An 18,539-nucleotide genomic window follows, 5' to 3' on the forward strand; every position below is an offset into this window, starting at 1 on the left:
GTCATAGAAATACTGGCCAAAGTGCACTTACCCTCTGTAGTAGGCTGAGTCGTAGCCCCCAAAATATATATGTTCCTGTCCTAATCTCCAGAACCTGTGAATGTTACTTTATTTGGGAAAAGTATCTCTGCAGATTGTTTTAAGTTAAGGATTTTGAGATGAGAAGATCATCATGAATTATCTGGGTGAGTCCAAAGTCCAATGACAAGTGTCATTGAAAGAAACACACAGAGGAGATGACAGATACAGAGGAGAAGGTGATATGCAGATGCAGGCAGAGATTGGAGTCAGGTGGCCACAAGTCAAAGACTGCCAACAGCCACAGGAAGCTGCAAGAGGCAAAGAATAGATTCTCCCCTAAAGCCTTCAGAAGAAGCGTGGCTCTGTCAACACCTTCATTTCAGACCTCCGGCCACTAGAACTGTGAGAAAATACATTTCAGTTGTTCTAAGCCACCAGCTTGTGGAAATTTGTTACAGCAGCTGTAAGAAATGTACCCTGATTCTTTTACCACAATCATTTCTCCTGAATTTGGTCACGTCAACATTGGAGTGGGACTTGGACACCATGGAAATCAGTAGCAATAATAGACAGATAGATAGATAGATAGATAGATAGATAGATAGATAGATAGACAGACAGACAGACAGACAGATAGATAGATAGATAGATAGACAGACAGACAGACAGACAGATAGATAGATAGATAGATAGATATACCAGGGATGCCAAAAAAATGTACACATTTTAAGAGATGTTATCTATGTATTACTTTTTGAAGTTGAATTGAATTATGGTAGCAATGTGTAGTATGACATTTGCTCAAAGGATGGCGTTAATCAAATGCATGCTAATGTCAGTCATTGTATTACAATTTTAATACAGCTTTTTACTTTCTTAAAATGTGTATAAATTTTTTGGCACTGTGGGTGTGTGGGTGTGTGTTTGGAGGTTTTTTTTTTTTTCTAAAACAAATTAAGCACATTAGGATAAGGAGAGTTATCCCAGCTTTGTTACAAAGGGAAGACTAAACAAAATTCTCTGACTTTAAATTTAGAACTTCCTACCAGCTTACCAATTTCCTCCCTTATTCAGGGTCCTGAAAAATCCCACACAGGAATAGATATGATAAGGCAGAAAATTAATCCAATGTTAGTTCCCTGCAACATAAAGTAGCTGCCTCATCCAGGCCTTCATTATTTTCTGCCTCAATTGCAGATGGAGCCTGTCTTGCTGTCTCTCCTTCTCCAAACTCGAATTCAATGATTCTTAAATGGTTTCTTAAACTCTTTTTGTCCATGACACCATAGGAAATACATTGTGGAGCACTGCACAAATATATAAAAATAGAAAAATGCATGCTGATTCTTCTATCCTCTTTCTCTTTGTCACAAACACGCTTCCTCCCTTGGTAAGTATGGGCCATACCCTATACTGCTATAACCCATATGCTAAAGCTGTAAAGGTGTATCTCATACTGATGCCAAGGTCATCTTTCTAAAATAAAGATCTAATCATTTTATTCCCTTCATTAAATTCCTCCAATGGCCCTCATCACCTTCATTCTTTCCAATAATACTTTTTCATTGAGAATCTACAAGGACCATTCTGTAATAATTGATGGTTAAAAAGGTAAAAATACATAGTCCATGCCCTGACAGAACATAGCATGTATATATGAGCATAGTGAGCTGAGCCTGGAGAGTTAATGAAACAGTGCCTGAATCAATGGTGTCTAGACAGGCTCACTGTAAAGTACCTGAATACACCTTCATCAGTATTACCACTCCTTTGCTTCTGCCTCCAAATTAATTATATATGTAACTATATATAATATATATAATTAAATTAATTACATATAATTATATAATTTACATAATATATAATAATATATTTTGGAGATATATATGCATCTATCCCAAAAGCTTTAAAACTGTGTCTCCTGCTTTACCTTCTCAAGCAGCTACACTCTTATACCAAATATGGTACTCTCATGCCCTATTAACTCATCCTGCAAAATACAAACTGTCTCACTTAATTCTTTGTTCTTTCTTCTCTTCTTCCTTTCTTTATCCATCCATCATTACCCAATACGTAACCTCCTTCAGTGCTGATACTAGTGACTCTGAGCCCTTGGAGCTTACAATCTGACTCAAACACCCTTCCCAGACCCTCTTGCTCAGCCTCCCTGCATAACACAGAGAGAATATCTTTGTCGGAGCACTCTTCACCTGCCCCGTAATGGATGGTACACATCTCTCACTTCCCACGAGACTGTAAACCCCTGAGGTTTCTTTTTTTTCTCTGTCGGTTACTGAAAGACGTGTGTTGAAGTGTCTAACTATAATACTAGATGTACCTGTTTCTCCTTGGAGTTCCATTATCTTTTTGCTCTGTATTCCCACCATGAATACTGTGCCCAGCTCATAGCAAGGCTTGAGGCAGACATGAAGGAGGGAAGGATGAAGGAAAAGAGAAAAAAGCAGTCAGTTTGAAGAGAGTCACAAAACTGGCTTCTATTATATATATTTACAAAAAAATTGGAAAGAAGATTGCAATGTTAGTGGAGAGAGATTTTTAAAAAGAAGGCAGGGGGTGGGGGAAACAAACATCCCGACCCTTTCAAACCTAGACTAGAGGTAAATCCAGAAAGAATTTCAATTTATATGAAGCAATAGACCATTCAAACCCCTACCCCACAATTCCAAGCCTTGAGCAGGCACCATGAAATGTGCTTTTTCTTTTCTGGAAGCCACTCTCATAAATTCACCATTTCTCAGCCACGTTCCATTGAAATGATGCTGCCCCCGCTCCCCGAAAGAATCAAGGACCTGAATCATGTTGAAACTCAGCTGGAAGTAATTTTTGGAGTTTTAAAGTGTATAATATCTCCAGTTCTCCATGCCATGCTCTGATTCCAGGAAGTACCACATTAGCACTTCAGTAAAGAAAAAGATCCATGCTTTGCTTACATCTTGCTGGTGCCCTAAAGAATGGTTAATGCCCTATAATGCAAACTTCTGTTCCACAGAAAAATTTCTCTCTCTTTTTTTTTTTTTTTTTGCACTGGAAAAGTGCAAATGGATACCCTTAGTCACACGGTCGTAGGGAATCACCTGAGAGCAGGAAGATGGCTTTATTGAGACCTAATATGAGGGGCCTACTTCAAGTGGCCATTTGATGATAAGGAATAGAGATCCTACATCCTGCCAACAGGTCTATTAGTGAGCTGAGCCTGCAGAGTTAATGAGTCAGTACCTGAGTTGATGGCTTCTAGACAGACTCCACATAAATTACCTGAATACACCTTCATACAGTATTACCGCTTCTGCCTCTAAATTAACAAGTTGCCGTCAATTTTGTGTCTTAGTTGGGTGATTCCTATTGTAGACCAGACCGTTTTTTCATGTAAAAAAAAAAAAAGGCATGTCAGTAGACTGCTCAACTGATAGTGATGTCAGCCAGCCTGGTCTTCCCCATGGTTGTGATTGTTAAGTTCATTTTATTCTGCAGATGAAACTTTTCAATGCCTATGAAACATGCTGGGGAAAACTCTGGTTAAATTCAGGTCTGACCGAAGGGCCTGAGAACATCTATCTTGGCGAGGTACGCATCTCTCCAACGTTATCAGCTGAGCAAAAGGACAACTCTTTTTAGAAAAATTATGTAATTGATTTTGCCTGCCCGAGGGAGGGAGAAAAAAATTCCATTTGTGTAAGTATGTGGATATCCCTGGTTAGGTGAAATAATGCTTGAGTTAACTTTCCATTTTTAACTTGAAATTTCTTTGTTTCATCCTGGTCATAGTGACCTCCCCGCGGTCAGACATTGGCTTGAATTGGCTCTCATCAGTTAATAGTTTTCTGTTCTTCTATCTGGATTACTTATTTCTAAATTTAATTTCAGCTCTAAATTTTAGTCTCCTTCTCCTAAAATATGACTCTCTTCCCATACCTATTTGTGTGTGTGTGTGTGTGTGTGTGTGTGTGTGTGTGTGTGTGTGTGTAACAGTCAGCAAAATGGATGTAAAGCATTGTGAGCAGGTTCTATCTCTGTGGTGGGGAAAAGAACAAACAATATTAAAGCCCTGTTTCTTACTGTTGAAAAATAGCAGAAGAGACACAAAACCCACAAGTATGATAACAATGAGAAAAACTTTTGATCCAAAACACAAAGATAATTGCAAATTAAGAAAAAAAACCATACTGCAAATGGTGCCACTTTAAGGGTTCAAATAAAATAATAAACAGGACGTTATGTGAGAATTTCCAGGAAATGCCTCCTGGAAGAAGCAAGAATTGCCAAATATAGTATACTTTAGTGTGTGTTTGTGTGTGTGTGTGTGTGTGTGTGTGTGTGTGTGTGTGTGTGTGTGTGTGTAGGGGTGCCATTTCATCTCTCTGGTAGTAGCTTCCTTTATTTGCCAAGAGCATGTTAATTTTTATTTATCTTGACATTTATTCCCCTCCATTTGCAATCAGAACTCTTAATCCTAAAAGAGAAACAGAAAATGCCTTATTTCCCATCTGCTCTGTCTTTTCTATTTCCTATTATATTCACATCATTTCTTAACTATTTAATCTGATGATCTTATATGACTGTTGAATATGCATATTTTAGTCTCAATTTGTTATTCATTACCACTCAAACCCACTTTCATCCTTTTAGAATTAATTCTTTTTCTTTCCTTCATCCCGGCTCCTCAAGTTTATTTATTACCTTCCATCTTGATCTCTGTAATTCACCCATGTTGGTCTTCTGACATTCTGTCTCAAAACACTATTGCAACCCTATTTAAAACCTTGAATTTCAAATAATTTATTCCCACACTCCATCAACTCCCCTGATTTCTAGTTCATCTCTGCCTCACATTTAAATAGCTGACTCTCATTTCCCCCCAAGCACTTTATAAACCTTTAACTAACATTATCTATTTCTTCCACAAAATTACATGTATTTTCATCTCTTTGTGAGGCCTGTTTTCTAATTGGTTTCGTTTATTTAGCTTATCGCTCCAATTTTCTTCCTTTATAGTCATTTTTTTCATAACTCTTCTTTTTGTGCCACTTTTAATCACGGAAATGCACCTTGGTTTAAATGGCCTGAAGATAAATATTGAAAATGCATAAGTGAAGAGTCTAAACTTGATTACCTAATGGTTTGAGTGAGGATAAAAGAACATGAAGATAAATAGTCACCAACCAGATTTAAATACATAACAGGCTTTGGCATTTATACTCCCATACCCACCACCTCCTATGGGCCCCTCATCACTGATCTTTCTCAAGGCTAGAAACAGGAAAATAATCTGAGATGCATTTTTCTCCCCAGTCAAAAGGCTACTTTTCATTGTCCATTTATAAATCAGAAGTTGAGTTCTGAGCAAAGACAAAGGAATTTTAAGAACTGCTTAATGGTTCCATCAATTCCTTTTCACATTATACAGTTTGCAAATCAGCTCCATGATTATTATTTTATTTCATCCATTGACACTCAATAAAAAGTGTTGATATAACAATGAGGACAAAAGCAAACACCAAAATAAAATTAGCTGCTTAATAAAATTATGAACATGATTTGCTAACATCGTTTCTTAAAACCCTCGACAACTTTTTTCTCCAATGGAGCAGCTCTCAATCAGCAATTTGAAGCATCATTCTGTTCAGAACATGGAGCCATGAGTGAGGTTAAAGTCTTCTAAATTCATAATCTGGTTTATATCAAGGCAGGCAAAATGAAAGTATGTGACCCATTTTTCTTCATTTAAATGGTTGGCAGATCTCTTTATTTCTTTGGAGAAAGAGATTCTCATAAGCAGAAAAACGGATATTCCTACATCTGACTCTGGGCTGCTTATAAATCAAAGGTAAGTGCCTCACTGCCTCCAAACCAAAAATGTTCCATTCCAGCCCCTTGAGCCTTCCTCTTCATGTTCCTCCTTATTAAGATTTACACCATGTGCTCTTTCAGGGTTCAGAGAACCCCGACTCAATCCAGTGCTCCATCACACACATTCTCTACCTGTGGGCTTTACTAGGCTTTTACCAGTGGTCATTGCCATGTGTATGGAACCGGAGGATCATCGGGAATTTGCATAAATTGTATTAAAACCTGCATTCATTTGCCTACATTATGACATCTACCCCAGTGCAGTTGTAGAATTAAAATTGAATTCTGTTATCCATTGGGAAAGTGTCTTCCTAAAAGTAGTTACCAACTCAAATGGCTGGGGAGAGGGTGCAAACAGGAAACAGGAAACATAAATGAATAGAGTAGGCCAGCAGCTAAGAATTAAAAATAATCATAATAGGGCCAGCCAAGTGGTGCATTGGTTACGAGCTGGATTGGGACGCCAGCTCTGAGCAGCAGGGCCCGGTTTGGATCCCACATGAGGGCCAGTGACACTGCCCTCTACAGCTAAGTTGGTGAACAACAGCTTGTCTTGGAGCTGGGCTGCTGGGAATTGCCAAGTGACTGTGTAGGCTACAGCCCCTGCTGCAGTGGGCTGCCATGGGCTCCGTGAGCAGCTGGCAGCTGGTGTGAGCTGCCAAGCGCCACCATGAGCGGCCGTCCAGAGGCCGGCGACTGATCTGCCTCACCCGGGAAGACCGCAATGATAATGCGAACAGGAGCCAGTGAAGCAACAACCTCCACAACTAGACTGAAGAACAAAAGGACAGCAACTTGTCTGTTCCCCTCCCCCAATTCCCCAATAAAATCTTTTTAAAAATAAATAAATAAAATAATAATAATAATAATATAGATAGAGACTTCAGTGGACAGAGGGCAGGGCTTCATCAATCATTACTGAGCCAAAGGAAACTTATCCCTGAGCCACCAGTAGCTGGAGGATATAGGCCCACAGTTCTTATTACTAGAGTTGACCCTTGAACAACATGGGCTTGAACTGCATGGGTCCACTTATGCACAGATTTAAAAAAAATAAATACTGCATTTTCTCTTCCTTTTGATTTTCCTAATATGTTTTCTCTAATTTACATGATTGTAAGAATACAGCATATAATACATTAACATACCAAATATGTGTTAATCAACTGTTTATGTAAACAGGGAGCTATTAATAGTTAAGTTTTTAGGGAGTCAAAAGTTATAAATGGATTTTCAACTGTGCAGGGGGTAGGTGTCCCTAACCTCCTCTCGCTGCTTTGTTCGAGGGTCAACTGTATAGGGGCAGACATTGCCCCTGAACTCCTTTCACAAACACAAGGCACATTTACATAAGATGGTTTTCTTTAAAAGGTACCCTCTTCTTCTTCATGCTCTGTCACCTATATTCATTATACGTGCCTAATGCCACTTTAGATTTTAACTGGTTTGGAGAAGCAAATAGCTTTGGGTGGGAGGTTGAGACTGACTGGTAAGGTGTTAAAAAGAAGTCACCGTGTAGGTCCTTTCCTTTGGGATCACGTTTAAGCGATGGTTTCTCTCTTCAACAGTAGCCATGTCTCCCACAGAGAGGGTTGTCAGATAAAGTAGAGGACACCCAGGTTAATTTAATTTCGGGTAAACAATAAATAATTTTTTAGTATAAGCAGTTCCCAAATATTACATGAGATATACTTATAGTAAAATATTGTTGTTTATCTTAAATTCAAATTAAACTGGACAGTCTGTATTTTTATCTGCTAAATCTGGCAACCCTACTCAGGAACACCACTTCTTTCTGGGTGGTGGCTTCAGCCCCAGGTCTTCCTATCTCATGTGACAGTACTGGGGAGACAAGACAGTCACTGGCAGAGTACGGGAGGGGTTATGTGGATTCTAGAATCAACTGTACTGCTTGGGTTCTAATCCCAGCTCCATAGCCTCACGGAAATGTATTTAACTCCTGCACATCTATGTGAGTTTCCCAATCTGTAAAATTGGGATGATGGTAAACATCCTATTTTATGCTTCTATTATTAGGAGGAAACGAGACAAACCATCCAAGTGTGAAGCTCCACGTTGTCACACAGTAGGCACTCAGTCATGCTAGCTACGATTATTAAGCCATAGTAATCCCCACAGGTTGCTAACATTTAACATTATTTTACCAATGTGACAAACATTTATTTAGCATCTCCCATGTGTCCCCTATGTTGTGGGAAAATATTATCTTAAATTCAAATTTGGAAAAATGTAGTTTTACATTTTAATGCAGGACTCCAGAAAATTCTTAAAGAAGGTGTTACATTAAGCTCATGGGAGACTGTCAATTCTTCATTTGTTCCTCAGTCTTATTTATCTCTTTTGTCTCCCTATCACTCTTCTTCAGCTATCAGAAGGCAGGTGTGGAGCAGCAAAGAGTCACTTGCTTTATTCACTAGACAGGGCAGGATGCTTTCTCCATTGCAAATGATTAACTAGCCCTTCAGACACCACTTCCCTTCCCAACACACACACACACACACACACACACACACACACACACACACACATACACATCCACCTGTTTCACCTCTACCCCCTACCCTGGAACTCTGTGTCTTGGGGCATTATTGTTCTCCTCTTAATAAGATGTAAATTCAGACAGAGCAGTTAAGAACCTGCTCAAGGGAGCACACAGGGAGCCAGTTGGAGAGCTCAAATGAGCCTGTCCCAGTTCTTGGCTCCCCGCCCAGTGCTCTGTCCAACAGACCATAGTGGACACCTGGGTCTGCTGAATAGGGGCCTCACCGTTGCTAGGGCACAGGCTGAAGCCAAACTTGGAAAACTCTTATGATGCTCCCCATGGCGATTAATCTGTTTGAAGGTCTGGACTCTGAACCTTGGATTCCAGGTCCGCATTCCTTCATAAAACCTCATGTTTTGAAAGCCACAGTCAATGACCCTGTGAATTTAACTAGATGCATTCTTACAAGGCGGCTTCATAAAGGAAAGCTCCTAAGTGATTGGAATCTGCCAACATGCTGTCTTGTGCTCCTGGCTCCCAGTGTGGGGGCCCAAGAGAGGAGAATCCCACGCCAAGTCAATTTTCACTGCTTGGAGTACCAGTGGAGAATGCTGGGCTTCCTTAGAGGCATGGCTGTCATTTTGGATGCTCTTCTTAATGAAAGCTTAGGTACTAATCTGAAAGGTCAGTGCTTGCTCATACCACAGTACTGGTAGCCATGATTAAGTCGCATAGCCACGGCTGGTAGGGTAGGAGCTGTTTCAGGCATGATCAAATTCACGTCTCTTTCACTTGATAAAATGAAATCTATATGCTCTTTGCTTTTAAAAGCTTCAAAGTCTTTATATACTTCAGTGAATAAGCTAAAGGAAAGGTTAGGTCAAGTGCCATGGCCTCCTGGAAAGAAAACTGTGACCTTTCTCTCTCTCTCTCTCTCTCTCTCTCTCTCTCTCTCTCTCTCTCTCTCTCTCTCTCTCTCTCTCATTCTCCTCTCTGTCGTTCATTAACTGCTTTCATGAGAACTAAAGAAAAACAAGAATAAATGATTCTGGTTTAGAAAGGAAAATGTTCTCCATCTCATTTAAGAATCTTCACAAAGGTATTTCCCGAGAAAGTGTGTTATATACTTATCCAAATTAAATAAATTCTGTTGTCATTTCCATCTTATTCACTGATTGGCCACATACCAGCTATATACCTATCACTGAGGTGGTGCTGTTACTTAGAGGGACATTAGAACCTGAACTGTACATGTCATAGTCCACCGAGTTTAGGGATCTGTGCTTAAGCAGGCATGGAGTAACGTGGAACTCTGTGAAAGCAGGCTAAACTAGTAGACTCGTGGTGATTTCTACTTGTCTAGTCTTCCTCTCACTATAATCTCATAATGACATTCTGATTTTCCTTTTAGGAACTGTGCTTCCTCCTCTCTTCTAAGTCTATGTGGTTGAGACATGGCCGATCCTACCTACCATGGGGCCCAGAACATAGGCTTAGGCACTCAGCATTTTCCTCCCCTCTTGCCAGAATAATCAGTTCCGTATTGAGCCTGAGACTCAGTTCAGGCCAACTAGAGTCAGCCCTGGGACTTTGTTAGGACTATGAGCCAAGTGGCACTCCCTTCACAATAGACTTGCAAGGCTGGCAGATCAGAGGTATGCCATCCCGAAGGGAAAGTCTGCCTGAATGGGAATGAAGAAAAGCAAAGAGATGCAGCACTGATCAATGGAGAGAGATGGATTTCTACTGACGCTGCATACACACCTAGAGCCAGCTTCTCCATAAGTCAGAAATGCCCTGGTGTTTTCAGCTACAAGAGCCAAGGCATCCTTCCTTTTACTTAAGCCAATTTGGATTGAGTTTTCATCACTTGCAATTGAAAGATTCTTGGTAATGGTACAGAAGCCTAGGTTCAAACTCTATAATGAGAATTATATGTTTCAGGTACTATACATATTCATATGTAGAAGCACCTTTAAAGGTATACATAAATTCTGTTATTAGTCTCTGCTTGCTCCTCACCCAAGCATAGGAACAGTTCCCACCCCCTTAACCAAAACAAGGAAGCAAATAATTCTTGCCAATTCTGTGCCTTCTTCACTGTCTCCTGCATTGTCATTGTCCCAGATAGCTCTACTAAGTGGCTGAAATGGGCTTGTTTGTTTGGTTGGTTGGTTGTTTTGTTTGTTAGTTTGTCTGTTTTGGAGGAGGTTAGTTTTTTTTTGGCTTTTGTGTTTTTGAAGGATTTTGTTTTGCTTATTGCTGATCTAGATCAGAGATCAGAGAACTATGGTCTGTAGGTCAAATCTGGCCTACCACTTATATTTGTAAATAAAGTTTTATTGGAACACAGTTATTCATTCATTTGCATATTGTCTATGGCTGCTTTAGTACTATCAGGGCAGAGTCAAGTAGCTGTGACAAAGACCAGATAGCCCATAAAGTCTAAAATATCTACATCTGGTTTATTACAGGAAAAGGTTCTTACCTTCTGATTTATATTTTTAACCTGGGAATGACTGCAGCCTTTAATACATTTGTGTTTTGTGTTTGCAATATCATTGATAGCTTTATTCTCTATATAGTCAGTCTTCTTTTGCAGGCTATGGTGATGAGAGGAGGAAGTTGAAACACCTTTTGATAAGAAAAGTCACTGCTTACCTAGAATAGAAGTAGAAGCTAAAAAAGGAGTTTCCTCTTCCTTCTCCCAACACAATATGAAAAAATATGGATGCCATCTGTGCCAGACTTTTGGCACTTTGCTACCATTCTCTCCTCTATAGTTCTCCTTCTAGCTCATAGGCTAAAAGGCTGGAAACTACATTTCCCAGAATCCCTTGCTATAAAGTTTCCAGGCTGATTGCACCAATAAAAAGAACTCCCATGATATGTGGAAGGCAGAGATGAAACAGATGTCAGTGTTCTTCTAGCTGTGGTGGGAAAATGCATGGGCTTCATTAGGTTGGCAAAGATTTTTTTAGTGGTCTCTGAAAATCACCTTATTTAGTATTCCAGGCTGTGGTGGCCATTTTGTGGGTCCTGTGACTATAGCAGGAACCTGAGAGCCAGCAAAAACTTTTCCTGAACTTTCAACCTCCAGTTCTTCCAATGGTTTTGTATGCATCCAATCCCCTATTTTAAGGTCCTTCCTGGTTGAAATACCTAGACCAGTTTCTGTTTTCCTGTGTGTGCCTTAACTGATGCACCATGATATTCCCTGTGTAACACCAAGAAATAGTCCCTTCAGGCTCATAGGCAATGAATGACAGTGCTGTGGTTTCTTAATATGCCAACATGGTTAGTAAATGAGCCAATGTTATAAGTCACCAGGTGATTGATCTCAGTGATCTGCCAATCAATCATTGCTGGTGAGGCATTGTATTCAACCAGTAAGTGACAATTATTGCCACTATTACAATTTTTCAGGCAGAAGGTGTGGTATCTGCAAGGATGCAAAAGTGGGACAAGGATGCAAGGGACAGAAGGACTTAGAGTTGCTGAAGCATAAGCCCTGGGAGGACTGGAGAGGATGATGATAGCAGAGAATGTTTTGTTCTAAACCAAAGTATTTAAAGTTAATATAACGGCCTGTGTTCCTCAGCCTCCTGGAAAAGCATAAGAAAAGTAAATTAATGCACAAGCCATCTGGCATTTGTCCAGCTGTATTTTCAGGAAAGCTCAAAGTGACATCAAACTAGAGATAATGGAAATGGTAAGCTGTTTGCAGAGACTTTGCGTTCAACAGCGACAAAAGCCCTGAACCGATTTCAGGAAACTGGATTCTCCTGCAGCTGCAGCCACAGCTGACTGAATGACCTTGGCTGAGTCATCCCTCACAAGGCTTTAGTCCTGTTCTCTGCAAAATGAACTAGACAACCTCCAAGGCTTTTTTTTTTCCCCCCAGGCTGTGATTTTATTATCTATGGCTTAGAGGGAATTGAGTCAATGGAGAGCCTCAGGAGTCGTGAGTAGATGAAGGCAATAGAAGCAGAAATCTCATCCAAAGCACAGAGTTCTTTCTACCCTTGATAAGTTATCACAGAACCAATCTCAGTCAGTGGACACCAGCAAAAAGCCAAGGAGGTCCGTGGAGATTCCTCTCTCTCCCTCCCTTTTTTTAATCTGCTTTTCCATTTACTACTGGTCCCTTTTTCTTCCTTCCCTCCCTCCTCTCTCTCCCTTCCTTTCTTTTTCTTTCTTTCTCCTTGTACACATGCACACAGAATAGGCATAACTTCAAGGAGAGGGGGAGAGAAAGCCATGGGTAGGGTGGAATTACTGGAAAAAAATAACAACAGACCAGATTTGTTAGCTTTTGCCTTTCTCTCTGCCAGGTGTGCAGACTCCACTGTCATTGTCAAGCCTGCTTTTCTGTAGACAAGAGGAAGAGGAAGGACAAGAAGAAACAGTAAGGAACAAACAAGCTTTGTTAAGAAAAAATTTAAATTAATCTGGAGCAGAGTCTACTGGACTAGGGACACACTATAGAGGAACTATAATCTCAGCTGTTTTCAAATTGTGACTTTTATAAAAATCATACATTTTTTTTATTCTCTACTCATTCACATTTTATTTATTCAAAGCATTGTCCCCTTTTTTTTGGATGGTGTCAAACTACCACATTGTATGTTTTAGATTGTAAGAATTATCAGAAGAGATTTAACCCTTGGTTCCAAGTGCCCCTCCTCTACAAAGGCAAATGATACGTTGGTATTTTAAGTCAGCCAAGTCCTTTTAATTAAGGGGAAAAAAGTCTTGCTATTTATCCATTCCCAATTCTGCATTTCTTTGTACAACTTACTAATTGATTCACAAGCATTATTTGTGACCATGTGTTCTGCTCCATTTGGGAAGGCTGCATGGCTGTCATCTGTTTATTGTCTCTCCAGAACTCATTGTTTTGATAAAATAGGACATTCTGCATTGATGATGTCAAAAGGGACTTCTGCAAGGACTTCAAATTAGACTTGCCAGCTGTGTGCTCCAGGCAACGGGAACTCATGGACTTGTCTCACTGTCCCTCAACTCCGACAGTCCTCGCCTAAGCCAGACAAAGAGTTTCAATGTCTGCATGTCTTGTTGAAATGTTTGGAAAGCAGCCATTGTGGTCATTCACATCAGCCAATGGTTCTAAGTGGAATCCATAGTTAAGCCACGTAAAGAAGCAATACTTGGGATGGAGAATGCTCTGAGAGGTTATTTTTGGCGAGACTAGCAGTCTGTAGATGAGGGAGACGCGGTACGTACATCATCATCCTGGCTTCCTTTTCCTCCATAATACTGTGTGCCAGACACCAAAGCAGCCAGGCGTTTCTTCAATGTTAACTCATTTGATCGAAGTCTCACAACCAGGTCCATATCCCCCATTATAGATGAGGAAAACTGGCTTCATAGAAATCAACGACAGACCACGGGCATATAGCTACTGAGAAGCTGAGTCAGAATTAGAAGCCAAGCGTAAGAGCAAAGGTGGCCTATTCCAAGGTTTTGTGCAAATTTAAAAAAAGGGGCCCCAGGGCACATGGGCCGGTATAGATTGTACCGACACACTAATTAGCACAAAGAGCCCTTCCTGTTCACAGGTCCAGTTCACTCCCATCTCTCGGTGAGAGTCTGGAGCACACGGCTTGGTGAGGACTGTATTTTGCCGTGTAGAATGCGCACCCACATTTTTTGCCCAAACTTTCAGGGAAAAAAATTTTCTGTTTCTAGTTTTCAATTTAAATTTTTATTTGGTTACATTTTGGTACTTGTTATTTTGTATTATAAAGGAATTTTGGCATTTATTTTTTAACACATTATGGTACAAGAAATTTTATGTAGCAAATAATTATGAAACACAAGAACAAATACAAAGTATAAAAAATTTTATGTACCGGTATCAAATTTATGATATTTATGCATCACAGAAGGCCAAGAACTCTTCATGGTTCGCAAGTTCGTCATAAGTTCAACAAAACCGATGATCATATTGCAGGGTATTATCTTGCATACAGATATCGTTATTGATTTCTAGAGTTACACATTTTTTTTTTTTAATTGGGGAATTGCGGGAGGGGAGCAATGCTGGGGAATCAGGGAAGGGGAACAGACAAGTTGCTGTCCTTTTGTTCTTCAGTCTAGTTGTGGAGGACATTGCTTCACTGGCCCAAGTTGGCACCATCATTGCGCTCTTCCCGGGCGAGGCAGATCAGTCGCCGGCTTCTGGACGGCCACTCACGCTGGCTGCTGGCCGCTCACGCTGGCTGCTGGCTACACACGGTAGCCCATGGCAACCCACTGCCACAGGGGCTGCAGCCTACGCCATTGCCGGTGACTCATGGCAGCCCAGCTCCAGGTTGAGCTGTTTGTTGTTCAGCATCTTAGCTGTGGAGGGCAGTGTCACTGGCCCTCATATGTGGGATCTGAACCGGGGCCCTCTGGCGTCCCAAGCCAGCTCTTAACCATCACACCACTTGGCTGGCCCTGGAGTTACACTTTTAACTCATAAGCATAAATAAAAGAATTAAACACCTTTATGTAGACACAGAATTAGTACGACCCATGTCTAATGCACATCCATATTTTCCCCTCACAGATGTGGGCAATAAAAGTGCCCATTATACACAGCAAAATATGGTAGCTGACTACAGTTCAGTGCCCGTTCACTTCCTCAGCAGTGACTTTGTGGAGAACGTGGACTGAACAATCCTTCTCAGCAGCCCTCATGGCAGGCCAGATACTTCTGACATCAGTGTGATGCTTAATTTTATGTGTCAGCTTGGCTGGGCCATGGAGCCCAGGTAGTTGGTGAAACATTATTCTGGATGTTTCTGTGAAGGTATTTTTCGATGAGATGAACATCTAAATCAGCAGACTTTGAGTAGAGCAGATGACTCTCTATAATGTGGGTGGGCCTCATCCAATCCATTGAGAACACATGCATACACACACACACACACACACACACACACACACACACACACACACATGCATGAACACACACTCTTGTTTTTTATTGTTTCTTGGAAGACCTCTGACTAACATAACCAGAATCCACAATCTAGGTTCTTCTCATAACTCCAAAGAAGTTTTTCTTGGTATCCATTTGAGAAGATGACTGGAGTGCAAAAAAGAAAATTCTTAGCTGGTTGAAAAACTTTACTGAAAGAGTACCAATTAATAAAACTACGTAAATGTAGAAGGAAGTCTTTGAGACACGCTTCAGGTCTCCACACTCGTTCTGTCCTATGCAACACTCCTGTCTGTCAGTGGCTTACGATGCAGGATCATGCAAATCCAACCTGAGGATGAAATGAAGCTGGGAGGGATAACTAACATGACAGATGATAGGATCAAGGTTTTGACACTTTGGGTTACTGGGCTGAAACTAACAAGAAGTGTAATGGTAAAACCCTACATTTTAGATGAAAAAAATCAATAGTTATAACACAACTATAGATTTAGATTTAAAGGGGTATATTTTAAATGGTACAGCTGAATTTTGTTCTTCTCAAGTTCAAAATGAGTCAACAATGTGATACAGCTCCTTTAAAATGTTAACAGTACCAAAATCATGAGATAATAATATTAAGGCATCCTATGTTTCAGTCCTTCTGCAACCACAGAGGTCTGAAAACATCAGAAACATCACAACCAAGTCTAAGAGATTCCACATTTCAGAACAGGCACAGCTAAATAAAGCACCAAAGAGAAGGACAACTGGACATGTTTAGAAATTATTTTAACTGAAGAGTAGTGTGAAGAACTGAGAATTTATATGACAGAATAGAAAATATCTGAAGGAAGATACAAGAGGATTCTTCACGTAGTGGAAGGAAGAACCAGTCTTCTTTTTGTGCATGTCCAAACATCAGAGCTAAGATGCAAATATAGAAAATTCAGGTCAGAAAGAGAAAAGGTTTTCTAAAAATTGGACATAGCTGATACTCTGTGAAAAGGGAGGCCTCCTGGCTGAAAGTATTCAACTCAGGTTCTATAATAATTTAACAAATGCCTTTCAAAAAGGACAGGCCATGTGGATAACATTTCACCACTCTCTCGATCTCATAAAACTAACAAAAGGGATAGGAAGTTAATTTGACATGAGCTGTTCTTGGTGAGCCACTGACGACTCTTAAAAATCACCTACTTCTTTTCTAAATGATTGCAATTTTGTTAATAATTTTTCTCAGACTTTCTAGAGAATGGTGTCAATTATACTAATTATTCATTTGGAATAAACTAATTGTGTTTTTAAGTATTCTTTCCCAATAATCATGACCACTAACTAATAACTACCACTGCCAGTCTTACTATCATTTCTATTACCCTGCCAGTCACTATGATGTTCTAAAAACTTAATCTCATTTAAATTATCTGAAGCTCAGAGACCCTGGGACCCTACCCCAGAATGCTAGCCTGCAAACAGCAAAAGCTAAGATATAAACCCAAATCCATCTGATTTCAAAATCTCTGCTCTAAACTGCTATACTCTGTGTGCCTGTCTCCACAAATGCCATACCTACCCACATTTTCCACTGTGCTTTCTTTACATTGTCACCTCCAGTGTATTTCTACCTCTTCTTGGTACACTCTACAAGATCCAGCTCACCCTCATCTCTGAAACAAAGTCTGCCCATACTGATTAGCTCAGCCCACAATGACCTTTTCTGTCTGTATCAGGTATTTTAGTTATGAGCAGAAGAAAATAAAATTGAACTCATTTATGCAAAATGGAGAATTTCTTAGCTCACAAGAGCAAACAACAAGAAAGAAAGGGGTAGGTCCATTCTTAGGAAGAAATGGAGCCAGGGTGTCATCTCCATAGTGTTTACTACAATGCATGAAGTTCCTTAATGAAAATTATGTATTGACAGAGGTTGCAACAAAACATCAAACCTCTGTACCAGAGTTGCAATGAGGAACCGGCCAAATCTATTCTATAGAAGACGATTTTTTTTTAATTTTACTTGCACAGTGTTTTGACTACCCAGTTTTTTCAAATTTGAATTTGCAGAGAATACACAAAATTGGGGATTTCACATAGAAATCAAATGTTCTGGAAAACTGAAAGGTGGGGCAACACTGGGCATGCACAAATTGGCTGGAGCTGACCGGCAGCTCCTCCTCACCAGCACATACACTCTCTACTTTCCATACTCCTCATAAGCTGTTCATTTTTATCAAAGGTTTGGATCCTATAAGTATTTGAGTTCTCCACCCTTGCTCTCTAGGACAGATCCCCTTAACTTCTTTTGTAGGTCAAGGAATGTGGAAAATAAGCACTAGGTAGATATCAATAGTTTGCAAATACTGATGATTTCTCAGTCCTTTTGTTTCACACATCCATCAGAATTATTGAGTGTCTTTAAAATGAATGGTCTAATTGAGTTCATAAGAAACTTTACACAGGTTATGAGCTTAGGATCATTGGTAGGGTATTGGAAGAAAAACCAGATAGAGAGTCTCGTTCAAGAGCCCTCACTGCTTTTATCTACCCAGTAAACTGGCACAATCTCTTAGTCTCTCTGACCCCCCAGTCTCCTGATCTAAAGGAACTGGGCTAGTTCTGACACTGTGATTCCAAGAGATTGTTACAGACAGGTCTGTTCATATGAATAATATGAGGACCCTGGCCTGGTTAAAGAATGCCTAATTAAGCAAGAGTTTTAATTAATTACTCCTTAAATTGTTTTTTTTTTTGTAGGTTTAAGAACTATTTATCACTTATCTCTCTCATGGTTTGGCAGCTTGGCCATGGCTCTTATATTTCCCAGAAAACAACCAGGAAAGACTTTAAGACAGATATCTCTATTCTGATCTCATCCATGAGAGCAGAAACCTCCAGGCAGGAAAAAAAAAAGAAATTTTAAAAATGCAATTGTATTTAATTCACAAATACTTATTGACTGTCCAGCACTATCCCAACCCTCTCCTGTATACTGTATATATGTTTGAGCCACCTCTGCATTATTACAAACTATGCATCTCATTTACAATCAATGCATACATTAAACTTGGGTCCATACTGTTAATTATACTTGTAAAAATGAAAATCATATTTTAGTCAAGTGCAGTAAAAATAGACTCTTCAGAGTGTGACTACTTATTAATGAGGTAAGGTCACTTAATTGCTTATCACACATTCAGATGTGTAAAGAAAATG

Source organism: Hipposideros armiger, unplaced genomic scaffold, assembly GCF_001890085.2.
Source record: "Hipposideros armiger isolate ML-2016 unplaced genomic scaffold, ASM189008v1 scaffold_63, whole genome shotgun sequence".
NCBI lineage: Eukaryota > Metazoa > Chordata > Mammalia > Chiroptera > Hipposideridae > Hipposideros > Hipposideros armiger.